Here is a 13279-nt window from a genome sequence, read left to right as displayed (position 1 = left end):
CATCAGACCGTCTGGATGGAGGAACAGCTAAGTCTCTACCTCTTTCGGAGGTAGAGACCACAGGTACCCTGACAGTACCCCCCCTCTCAGATACGCCCACCGGGCGGAATGAACCGGGACGAGATGGGAAGCGAGAGTGATACGCCCTGCGGAGACGGGGAGCATGAACATCCTCCTGAGGTACCCAACTCCTCTCCTCAGGACCATATCCCTTCCAATCAACCAGATATTGTACTCTCCCACGGGAGATTCGAGAATCAATAATAGAGTTAACCTCATACTCCTCCTGACCCTCCACCTGAACGGAGCGAGGAGGGGCTATTGTGGAGGAAAATCTGTTACATATGAGTGGTTTCAGCAATGAAACGTGAAACGAGTTCGGGATGCGTAAGGTATTAGGAAGAGCTAAACGATACGCAACTGGATTGATACGGGTCAGCACCCTGTAGGGTCCAATATAACGAGGAGCGAACTTCATGGAGGGCACTTTTAAACGGATGTTCCTCATGCTCAGCCATACCCTATCACCTGGAACAAAGACCGGAGCCGCCCTTCTACGTTTATCAGCATGTTTCTTGACCAACATAGAGTTGTGCACAAGGATTTGTCGAGTTTGATCCCACAACTTCCTCAAATTGGCAACATGAACATCAACCGACGGCACCCCCTGGGAAGGAGAATCCGAAGGAAGAATAGACGGATGAAAACCATAATTCATGAAGAAGGGGCTTGAATGAGTAGAATCGCAAACAAGATTGTTGTGTGCAAACTCCGCCCAAGGAATCAAACCGACCCAATCATCCTGGTGTTCAGAAACAAAGCATCGTAAATATTGTTCAATTTTCTGGTTGGTACGTTCAGCAGCTCCGTTAGACTGAGGATGATAGGCAGAAGAAAAGTTTAATTTAATACCAAGTTGAGAGCAGAAGGACCTCCAAAAGCGGGAAACAAATTGGGAGCCTCTGTCCGATACAATTTGAGAGGGTATCCCATGTAGGCGAAAAATCTCCTTAGCGAATATCTCTGCCAATTCGGGAGAAGACGGGAGTTTAGGCAGGGGAATGAAGTGTGCCATCTTAGTAAACCTGTCAACCACGGTGAGGATAACAGTCTGTCTTTTAGAGATAGGTAGATCGACAATAAAGTCCATGGCCAAACAGGACCATGGTTTTTCTGGAACCTCCAAGGGGTGCAGGAATCCACATGGAAGCGTATGGGGTTGTTTGGTTTTGGTACAAACTTCACATGCAGCGATGAACTCCTCAATATCCCTCCGTAAAGCAGGCCACCAGTAGTCTTTAGAGATCAACGCGTAAGTTTTGCGAATACCAGGATGTCCCGCCATCTTGCTATTATGTAAACACTGTAAAAGTTCCAGTTGAAGAGCAGGAGGAACGAAATGACGGCCCGCAGGAGTCTGTTTAGGTGCTAGATGTTGCAACTTAATGATCTCGGCCAGTAATGGAGAATTAATCCTGAGATTCGTATTAGCAATGATATTGCATTTCGGAACTATAGAAGAAAGAACTGGTTCAGGTACAGTAGAAGGTTCATATTGGCGAGATAATGCATCGGCTTTAGAGTTTTTAGAACCAGGTCTGTAAGTCAGTACATAATTGAAGTGAGTCAGGAATAAGGACCAACGAGCTTGTCTAGAGGATAAGCGCTTAGCCTCCCCAATATAGGACAAGTTTTTGTGGTCCGTCAAAATCGTAATAGGGTGTAGGGTCCCCTCCAACAAATGTCTCCACTCCTTTAAAGCTTTAATGACTGCTAACAGTTCCCTTTCCCCGATGTCATATCTGCTCTCAGGCCCAGAAAATTTCTTAGAGAAGAAACCACAAGGGTGTAACGGTTTATCCACCCCTAACCTTTGAGACAGAACAGCCCCAACTCCTGTCTCAGAGGCATCGACCTTGAGCAAGAAAGGCAGAGTCGTATCAGGATGGACTAGAATGGGAGCCGAGGCAAAAAGTTCCTTGAGAGTCTTGAAAGCACCAAGAGCTTCCTTAGACCAGAACTTAGTATCAGCCCCTTGTTTGGTCATATTGGTAATAGGCGCAATGATAGAGGAGTATCCTTTAATGAAGCGCCTATAGTAGTTGGAAAAACCAATAAACCTTTGGATAGCCTTGAGTCCTTTGGGCAAGGGCCAGTCTAAAATAGATTGGAGTTTTACAGGATCCATTTTAAAACCTTCCCCAGAAATCACGTATCCAAGAAAGTCTACCTGAGACTGATCAAAACTGCACTTTTCCAATTTGCAATATAGACCATGTTGCAGCAGCTTGTGTAATACCTTTCTGACCTGTCTATGGTGAGTCTCAATCTCCTTAGAGTGTATTAGTATGTCGTCCAGGTAAACAATAACACAATCGTGCTTAAACTCCCTCAGTACCTCATTAATCAAATCTTGAAATACTGCAGGAGCATTGCATAGTCCAAATGGCATAACAGTGTATTCGTAATGGCCATACCGGGTATTGAATGCCGTCATCCACTCGTGACCTTGCTGGATTCTCACCAAATTGTAAGCCCCTCTGAGATCTAATTTGGTGAAGATTTTGGAGCCCTTAAGACGATCAAATAACTCGGTAATCAGTGGGATAGGATAGGCATTTCTGACAGTTATTTATTCAAGCCTCGGTAATCGATACAAGGTCTCAGCGTGCCATCCTTCTTCTTAATGAAAAAGAACCCAGCCCCGGCCGGAGAAGAAGACCTCCTGATGAATCCCTTTTCTAAATTCTCCCGAATATACTCCTCTAGAACCGAGTTTTCCTGAACAGACAAAGGATATACATGGCCCCTCGGAGGCATAGTGCCGGGTAGAAGCTTAATCTTACAGTCAAATGACCTGTGTGGAGGCAAAGAATCGGCATTCTTCTTGTCAAACACTGCCCTTAAGTCTAGGTAAAGGTCTGGTATTGGTCTTTCTGTGGACTGAGTAGGATTCTCCGGTATGTTAATATTAGCTAATGGAGAAACCTTGCACAAACACCGATCCTGGCAGCCCTGGCCCCAAGAGAGTATCTCTCCTAACTCCCAATCGATAATAGGTTATGTTTTTTTTCAACCATGGGTACCCCAGAACTATGGGAACGGAAGGAGACGAAATGAGCATAAGAGATAAATTCTCCACGTGTAGGATACCAACATTTAAATCAATGGGTATGGTCTCACGAAAGATAACAGGGTCTAGTAGTGGTCTACCATCTATGGCCTCAACGGCCAAAGGTGTCTCCGTTAGCTGGGATGGGAAATTGTTCTTACTAGCAAAGGCTTGGTCGATAAAATTCTCAGCAGCACCGGAATCTATCAATGCCATAGCCCTTACTACTTCCTTCCCCCAAGTTAAGGAAACTGGTAGCAGAAGCCTGTGATCTTTATAATTAGGAGTAGAGGACAAAATAGAAACACCCAAGGCCTGTCCTCTAGAGAGACTTAGGTGCGAGCGTTTCCCGGGCGGTTAGAACAGTTCAAGAGTAAATGACCCTTGGCTCCACAATACATACACAAACCCTCTCTTCTCCTGTGCTGTCTTTCCTCCTCAGAGAGGCGGGTATACCCTATCTGCATAGGTTCAGTAAGCAAAGAAATAGTGGAGTCAGGACTTGGAAAAGCGGGCGCTAACCTAAAAGAAGGTCTCTGGTTCCTCTCTCGAGTGTTCTGTCTCTCTCTTAGACGTTCATCTATACGAGAGATGAACGAAATTAAATCCTCTAAATTCTCAGGGAGTTCTCTGGTAGCAACCTCATCAAGGATTACATCAGATAGGCCATTCAAAAATACATCCATATACGCCTGCTCATTCCACTTGATTTCTGCCGCCAGAGACCTGAACTCTAGTGCATAATCCACCAGTGTTCGGTTCTCCTGTCTCAGGCGCAACAGTAATCTGGCTGCATTAACCTTTCTACCTGGAGGGTCAAATGTTCTTCTAAAAGCAGCTACAAATGCGTTATAGTTATAAACTAATGGGTTATCGTTCTCCCATAGTGGGTTGGCCCATCCTATCCTATCTGTAGGATAAGAGCGAGGTTGCAATTCAAAGTGGATACTAATTTGGTTTAAAAAACCACGACACTTCTCAGGAGCCCCACCATAGCGTACTGGGGGGGTAATGCAAGAAGAAGCACCCACTGTGGCTACCTCTAGACCTGAACCGATAGGAGAAACAGGGGTATTACGTATCTCCTCTGGTGGGTTATTGGCACACGCTAATAGAGCCTGTAGCGCAAGCGCCATCTGATCCATTCTGTGATCCATGGCTTCAAACCTAGGATCAGGAGCAGCCAGGCGACTGTCTGTACTTGCAGGATCCATTGGCCCTGTCGTAATGTCAGGATCGGGACAGGGATCCAACACGCAGAGTACAAACAGTAGCCAGATACGTATACCGGACCTTAGAATGGCCGGACTAACGTAAGTAGTACAGTATAGAATGGTCAAAGACAAGCCGAGGTCGAGGGTAACAGAAGACAGGTAAGCGAGAGACAAGCCGAATCAAGGGTAACAGAGATAAGCAGAGTAAGGTAAACAAGCCGGGTCAAAACCAAAAGGGATAATAGAATACACAAGCACTGAGTGACTAGAACGAGCTAGAACCACGACAGGGCAATGAGCTAATGAAAGAAGCTCTGTTAAATACCCTGTTTAGAGCAATAACCACGCCTCCGAGGCGTCCTGATTGGTCCTGCAGCAATTGACTGACAGGTCGTTCCGGGGGAGTGTCCTGATGACTACTTCCTGCCTAGATGCTGTAAAAGGCAGTCACTCCCTCGCGGCCGGCCTAGCATGACCGGATAGACCGCGGGGAAGGGAGCCATCAGACCGTCTGGATGGAGGAACAGCTAAGTCTCTACCTCTTTCGGAGGTAGAGACCACAGGTACCCTGACAGTGACCCTATGTAGGAGGAACAGTCCCTATTCTGCTCTGTGTCACTGTGTATCAGTGTCCCTGAGGACAGGTGTCAATCCATATCTGCCAAGTGACCCTATGTAGGGGGATCAGTCCCTATTCTGCTCTGTGTCAGTGTGTATCAGGGTCCCTGAGGACAGGTGTCAATCCATATCTGCCAAGTGACCCTATGTAGGGGGAACAGTCCCTATTCTGCTCTGTGTCAGTGTGTATCAGGGATCCTTAGGATAGGTGTCAATCCATATCTGCCAAGTGACCCTATGTAGGAGGAACAGTCCCTATTCTGCTCTGTGTCAGTGTGTATCAGGGTCCCTGAGTACAGGTGTCAATCCATATCTGCCAAGTGACCCTATGTAGGGGGAACAATCTCTATTCTGCTCTGTGTCAGTGTATATCAGGGTTCCTTAGGATAGGTGTCAATCCATATCTGCCAAGTAACCCTATGTAGGGGGAGCAGTCCCTATTCTGCTCTGTGTCAGTGTGTATCAGGGTCCCTGAGGACAGGTGTCAATCCATATCTGCCAAGTGACCCTATGTAGGGGGAACAGTCCCTATTCTGCTCTTTGTCAGTGTGTATCAGGGTCCCTGAGGACAGGTGTCAATCCATATCTGCCAAGTGACCCTATGTAGGGGGAACAGTCCCTATTCTGCTCTGTGTCAGTGTGTATCAGGGTCCCTGAGGACAGGTGTCAATCCATATCTTCCAAGTGACCCTATGTAGGGGGAACAGTCCTATTCTGCTCTATGTCAGTGTGTATCAGGGATCCTTAGGATAGGTGTCAATACATATCTGCCAAGTGACCCTATGTAGGGGGAGCAGTCCCTATTCTGCTCTGTGTCAGTGTGTATCAGGGTCCCTGAGGACAGGTGTCAATCCATATCTGCCAAGTGACCCTATGTAGGAGGAACAGTCCCTATTCTGCTCTGTGTCAGTGTGTATCAGGGTCCCTGAGGACAGGTGTCAATCCATATCTGCCTAGTGACCCTATGTAGGGGGAACATTCCCTATTCTGCTCTGTGTCAGTGTGTATCAGGGTCTCTGAGGACAGGTGTCAATCCATATCTGCCAAGTGACCCTATGTAGGAGGAACAGTCCCTATTCTGCTCTGTGTCAGTGTGTATCAGGTTCCCTGAGGACAGGTGTCAATCCATATCTGCCAAGTGACCCTATGTAGGGGGATCAGTCCCTATTCTGCTCTGTGTCACTGTGTATCAGGGTCCCTGAGGACAGGTGTCAATCCATATCTGCCAAGTGACCCTATGTAGGGGGAACATTCCCTATTCTGCTCTGTATCAGGGATCCTTAGGATAGGTGTCAATCCATATCTGCCAAGTGACGCTATGTAGGAGGAACAGTCCCTATTCTGCTCTGTGTCAGTGTGTATCAGGGTCTCTGAGGACAGGTGTCAATCCATATCTGCCAAGTGACCCTATGTATGGGGAACAGTCCCTATTCTGCTCTGTGTCAGTGTGTATCAGGGATCCTTAGGATAGGTGTCAATCCATATCTGCCAAGTGACCCTATGTAGGGGGAGCAGTCCCTATTCTGCTCTGTGTCAGTGTGTATCAGGGTCCCTGAGGACAGGTGTCAATCCATATCTGCCAAGTGACCCTATGTAGGGGGAACAGTCCCTATTCTGCTCTGTGTCAGTGTGTATCAGGGTCCCTGAGGACAGGTGTCAATCCATATCTGCCAAGTGACCCTATGTAGGGGGATCAGTCCCTATTCTGCTCTGTGTCAGTGTGTATCAGGGTCCCTGAGGACAGGTGTCAATCCATATCTGCCAAGTGACCCTATGTAGGGGGGACAGTCCCTATTCTGCTCTGTGTCAGTGTGTATCAGGGTTCCTTAGGATAGGTGTCAATCCATATCTGCCAAGTAACCCTATGTAGGGGGAGCAGTCCCTATTCTGCTCTGTGTCAGTGTGTATCAGGGTCCCTGAGGACAGGTGTCAATCCATATCTTCCAAGTGACCCTATGCAGGGGGAACAGTCCTATTCTGCTCTATGTCAGTGTGTATCAGGGATCCTTAGGATAGGTGTCAATACATATCTGCCAAGTGACCCTATGTAGGGGGAGCAGTCCCTATTCTGCTCTGTGTCAGTGTGTATCAGGGTCCCTGAGGACAGGTGTCAATCCATATCTGCCAAGTGACCCTATGTAGGAGGAACAGTCCCTATTCTGCTCTGCGTCAGTGTGTATCAGGGTCCCTGAGGACAGGTGTCAATCCATATCTGCCTAGTGACCCTATGTAGGGGGAACATTCCCTATTCTGCTCTGTGTCAGTGTGTATCAGGGTCTCTGAGGACAGGTGTCAATCCATATCTGCCAAGTGACCCTATGTAGGAGGAACAGTCCCTATTCTGCTCTGTGTCAGTGTGTATCAGGGTCCCTGAGGACAGGTGTCAATCCATATCTGCCAAGTGACCCTATGTAGGGGGATCAGTCCCTATTCTGCTCTGTGTCACTGTGTATCAGGGTCCCTGAGGACAGGTGTCAATCCATATCTGCCAAGTGGCCCTATGTAGGGGGAACATTTCCTATTCTGCTCTTTGTCAGTGTGTATCAGGGATCCTTAGGATAGGTGTCAATCCATATCTGCCAAGTGACGCTATGTAAGAGGAACAGTCCCTATTCTGCTCTGTGTCAGTGTGTATCAGGGATCCTTAGGATAGGTGTCAATCCATATCTGCCAAGTGACCATATGTAGGAGGAACAGTCCCTATTCTGCTCTGTGTCAGTGTGTATCAGTGTCCCTGAGGACAGGTGTCAATCCATATCTGCCAAGTGACCCTATGTATGGGGAACAGTCCCTATTCTGCTCTGTGTCAGTGTGTATCAGGGATCCTTAGGATAGGTGTCAATCCATATCTGCCAAGTGACCCTATGTAGGGGGAGCAGTCCCTATTCTGCTCTGTGTCAGTGTGTATCAGGGTCCCTGAGGACAGGTGTCAATCCATATCTGCCAAGTGACCCTATGTAGGGGGAACAGTCCCTATTCTGCTCTGTGTCAGTGTGTATCAGGGTCCCTGAGGACAGGTGTCAATCCATATCTGCCAAGTGACCCTATGTAGGGGGATCAGTCCCTATTCTGCTCTGTGTCAGTGTGTATCAGGGTCCCTGAGGACAGGTGTCAATCCATATCTGCCAAGTGACCCTATGTAGGGGGAACAGTCCCTATTCTGCTCTGTGTCAGTGTGTATCAGGGATCCTTAGGATAGGTGTCAATCCATATCTGCCAAGTGACCATATGTAGGAGGAACAGTCCCTATTCTGCTCTGTGTCAGTGTGTATCAGTGTCCCTGAGGACAGGTGTCAATCCATATCTGCCAAGTGACCCTATGTAGGGGGAACAGTCCATATTCTGCTCTGTGTCAGTGTGTATCAGGGTCTCTGAGGACAGGTGTCAATCCATATGTCAAGGTGTCAATATGTAGTATGTCAGGTGTCAATCCATATCCATTGTGATTTAGGAATGTTAGGTGATTTATGCCCTTTATGGATTAAAACCAGACTCTGCATCAACTGTGTAATTTTCCATGGGAGTATTGCCATGGATCCCCCTCCGGCATGCCACAGTTCAGGTGTTAGTCCCCTTGAAACAACTTTTCCATCAGTATTGTGGCCAGAAAGAGTCCCTGTGGGTTTTAAAATTCGCCTGCCCATTGAAACCAATGGCGGTTCGCCCGGTTTGCCGGTTCGTGAACGTTTGAGGAAGTTCGCGTTCGCCGTTCACGAACTGAAAATTTTATGTTCGCGACATCACTAACTCTAAGCAGAATAGCTAGTTTTGCCATGGATGCCATCAGGTAACCAATCGTTATATACAAATATGATGTTTTATGTCACATGTGCTTTGCAACTAGTGAGGTTTTTTGTTTGTTGCTGTTGTTTATTGTGTTTATTAAAATATTTTGTCTTCTGTATATATATATATATAAAGGAAATTAAGATAGCACTCTCGACGTTTCTGTCTGCTAACCACAGACTTTCATCAGTCCTCATGAAAGTCTGTGGTTAGCAGACTGAAACGTCGATTTTTTGACAAGCTGATTAAAAGTTAAGTTTTATTTTTTGATTGAATAAGTCCTGAGAGTGCTATCTTTATTTCCTTTTTGTACTTTGCTTGACAAGCACCGGGCAATTATATACTTGGTATTGGAGTGCAGGATTATTTTTCTTGTTGTATGTATATATATATATAGAAGGCGTATGCCTGAAGTTGTGGGAGGGATTTTGAGCCTATTTAAACCCAGCAAACCCCTTACTTACCGGTCTTCGACGATTTCGGAAATTCCCCTTTCGATTCCGGTACACGCAGACTCTGACGTCAATTTGCCGCGACGCGCCTAAAACGACGGTCAGCAAACGTCCACGCGAAGTTTCGTGAGTATTACACACGAGCGGGTCCCAGTCGGCAGTTTCCAACCAAAACTGTAAGTCCACAATTCAAAGCTTCATTCGGCTAGAACACTTATTATTACTGACCGGGAGTACACGAGGAACCTCCTTACAATTCTTTTCACTGGCATTATTTTAGTGTTATCCACAGGTGCACTTTTCAACATCCCATGGAAAAACTATACCAGCTCCATTCGCATGGGTCATTAGGTTTCTAAAGACAAGGATTATAAAATCTTTTCTTTCTCCCTTCTCCTCTTCTAAACGATTAAACATTCGTATAGGCAATTAATCATGCATGTATACCGCTAGCAGTTCGGCTATGTTCCGCTTTTCACATATCGTTGTTGCTGGTCATAAGTGTGACTCACGTATTTGTTTCCGTTATTGCATTCATATTTTACATTACATTTAGAGCATTACTAGTAAAACTAACTTTTACATTTTTTTTTTTTTTTTTTTTTTTTTTTTTCTCCCCTTTTTCTTTTCCTCTTTCATGTTGGCAGGGGAAATTAGTCAATTACACTGTTCGTTATATCTCTTAAAGCTACATAACTAGTTTAATGTTAGTCAGTCATTTCATTTGAATGCTTGTTTAAGTTTTCAGACCTAAAGAAATAAATGGCTAGTGTTTTTATTTGTTTGTTCAAATACTAATCCTTTACCAACTGGCTACATGGCCAGGGGTTTCACTCGATACGTGCATCCGTTTCTCTCTCTCTCTCTCTCTCTCTCTCGTTATAACCTATTTAAACAATGTTTCACTTCATCCGAAGTACGGCATTTTGTATGTTTGTTGTGCGTTTTCCTCTCCCTAAGCTGTGTCACAGAAACATTAGGTCTTTACGGTTCGCACCAAAAAAAAAAAAAAAAAAAAAAGATTTCTCTCCTTTCATTTAGGAACCACATTTGTATATCTCGTTATACTGAATGTCATGCTTATACTCAATATAGTTAGATAACCTATTATGTCTATTTTTTAAACACACTTACTTTCAAGATGTTTTACTAAAATGTGTTTTATTTGTGGTTATGTTGTTTTGATGTCCTTTTGTTGGTTTCATGAGTATATATACATTTTAGATAGGGAATTGGTCACCATGCTCTCGAGGTCCGAATACGTTTGGGAAAGTAAATTTAAGTAAGTATGAAAGTTAGATGTCTTAAAAATAAATGGGTAAGGGCACACTAGGTCATCATTATTATTGGTCATCCTCAGTATAAACGCAGACGCTCTGACTGTTATGCACATCTTACATTCATCAGCACACGCTTGAGGAAACGCAGCTATGCATACTTGACAATTATGCCGCGCTTTACATTACTAAACCTATTTAAACTTCCTGACATATTCAGCGTTGCATTAAGTCCTATCATTGCCTGATTACCTTGCCTTGTACACCTACGCAGACAAGTACATATGTTACTAGACAAGTGCATTTAAGTTCACACTGCAGTTCTGGTGAACAAGCCTCGGCAAAGGCTAGTACGCGTTTTTAACAGTACTATGACCAAGATCCGCATAAAAAAAAAAAAAAAAAAATATGTATATATAAATAAACTCGTATTACATTACAAAACAAGGCCACGAGTCCCGAGGGCCATACATGCAATCATACACGCATTCTAGTTTATACGTCCCGACCATCTGGACCCCGACATGCTCACAGGGCACTCCAGTTTCAGTCAAGCCGTACGATCATAACTCATTACCACCCACGTTTTGTTCCGTGGTATGTCCTCTCTCACTAACTGACCTTCCCTCTTAGTTAGCAACGGCTGGCTGTCAGGCGCCTAGGTGTCCACTAGTTATTATTCCCCCTGGCTTCTTTGCCATAGGTTAGTGGTCCCGCGAGGCCAACACCCATCCTCATACTTGGAGGTACTACGCCCCTCGGGCCAAATCATAGCTAGTCGCCTCGCATTGTGACATAGAGAGGGCCTCATCTGTCACTCCCATTCTATCTTATGTTTAACTTTCACCGAGAGGCCGACACCCCGCCACAACGTTCAGTGGCCACGCTACCCCCTCGCGCCAACGCATAGATAGAGCCTCTCAAGCCGCTTGGCAAATAGCAGGGCCTCACCTGTCACCAACCTAGAGTAATCGTTTCGCCGCATTGCGGCACTAGCTAGTCAGCCAGCTCTCACACACACACTCGCACTCCTAGTAAGCTGGGGGGCACGGCACACTACAGACCCGTCTTGCATAATCACTATGTTTTAGTCCCAATAACCAAATCAGGTATCCTAGCGATTTATTTCCTGCTTTAGTTTCGATTGTGAGTTAAATACTCTTACAGTAATGCAAACAGTATGTCAGAGCTATCGTACTAGGCTGATCCTATGCTTTCAATACGTTATCACTTACGGGCTACGGGTCTGCTAGATACTTAGATATAGCAGTATATGGATACCCAAATATATATTACCCCAACTTGTCACTCGCTGGTGATCCTATCATACTACATACACTACGTGCCCAGGTCAAGCTAGTAGAAACCAAGACCTGCGGTTCCTCCAACAATTTGTTTCAGACATTTTTTCTTACATATATTCAGTTATTTACGCATGTTGGGTCTCACGTTGCCTTTTACGTTACACGTTGTACAGGTTAGGCCTTGTAGTGGACCATCGTCAGGTCCTCAAGACTCTTACGCACATACAGTGACTGCTTCCAGATTCATGCATTACAGATATACTATTTATGACATTGCAGCCCATTGGGGGCATTTAGTACATTGAGTTCTAAATTACCATATGTTGTCTCATACTATCACTCAATTAGCGCATCGACGTCAGTTATACAAGCTATGCAGGATAAGCATTAGCAATCTAATAAGACCGGGTAAACATAATTCCCACTTGTTTCCTACCAAACATCGAGGCATCACTCTGCCTCCATTACGACCAAACGAATACCATTCAAATCCTTAAACAACTAATAGGGACTTGTCTGCACGCTTGACATTCACAGGGTCCTCCATGCGCTTTCAATTCATTCATCACGCATTTAACGTTGCACACGTTTCACTTATTTGAGTTCAAGAAGTCCATCAGGAGTTACTTTCGGTCATGCTATATGTTTCGGTTTCAGAAGTAACACCATAAGCATCGTATAATACAAACATTTACGATCCCAAGCCTACCAAGTAACTATTATAGGGTACTTACTATACGAACACATATCATCTTTAAATTTAACCTACATTCAAAGCTCCTTTTCAGGTTCCTCTCTTGTGCACGCATTTCCCTACGGTAAATCACGGCTTTGCATTCTATTTTTCGGTTCGCATCACAACAGTTAGTTTCATCAGGCGCCTGTTACAGTCCTTTTCGCTGTGCTTCAATGCAGTTAATCACACGTGTAAGGTCAGGTTAACGCTCATCCGCAAGAAGCTAACACCCTGCTGCGCGTAGTTAGTACAAGTCCACATGGCCCTATTCATAGGTAGGGCCTCTCTCAAGCACAGGGCTAATGGCACGGCCTCAACTCTTATGGGATTGTCCTTATCTTCGCCCGTTAGTACCCATTGGCTAGCAGCTCTACTACACGAGAGATTCAATGGGCATCTGAGTTTTGCATAATTAAAACATATTACGTTTCCTCCCTCCTCACAGAATGCTACAAGAAATAGCTCCAGGTAACGTACTATCTTTTATAAACACTAACCCTGTCGTCTCAAGTCCCCTGCAGTATCCCCCACCTTAACCACTTCCGAAGTCCTGAAGTCGGACCTTGCTTATACGTAACGGTTAAGCTAAAAGAACACGCAGTCCAGAATTCCTCTGCAGGTCAAAAAGGTCTAATTCATGCCTGAAGTTAGAGTCTACGCAGGTAAGATTTGTCTACTAATACTAAGCAAACGTACTCTACAGCTTACGATGTGTAAGTATTGTATATGGTTCAATATAATAAGTGCGTTCCAATTATAAATGGTTGCTTGTACAATTTT

Source organism: Pelobates fuscus, chromosome 6 (genome assembly GCF_036172605.1).
Source record: "Pelobates fuscus isolate aPelFus1 chromosome 6, aPelFus1.pri, whole genome shotgun sequence".
NCBI classification, from domain to species: domain Eukaryota; kingdom Metazoa; phylum Chordata; class Amphibia; order Anura; family Pelobatidae; genus Pelobates; species Pelobates fuscus.
The sequence above is the reverse complement of the archived record's forward strand: the minus strand, read 5'-3'. Positions refer to the sequence as shown.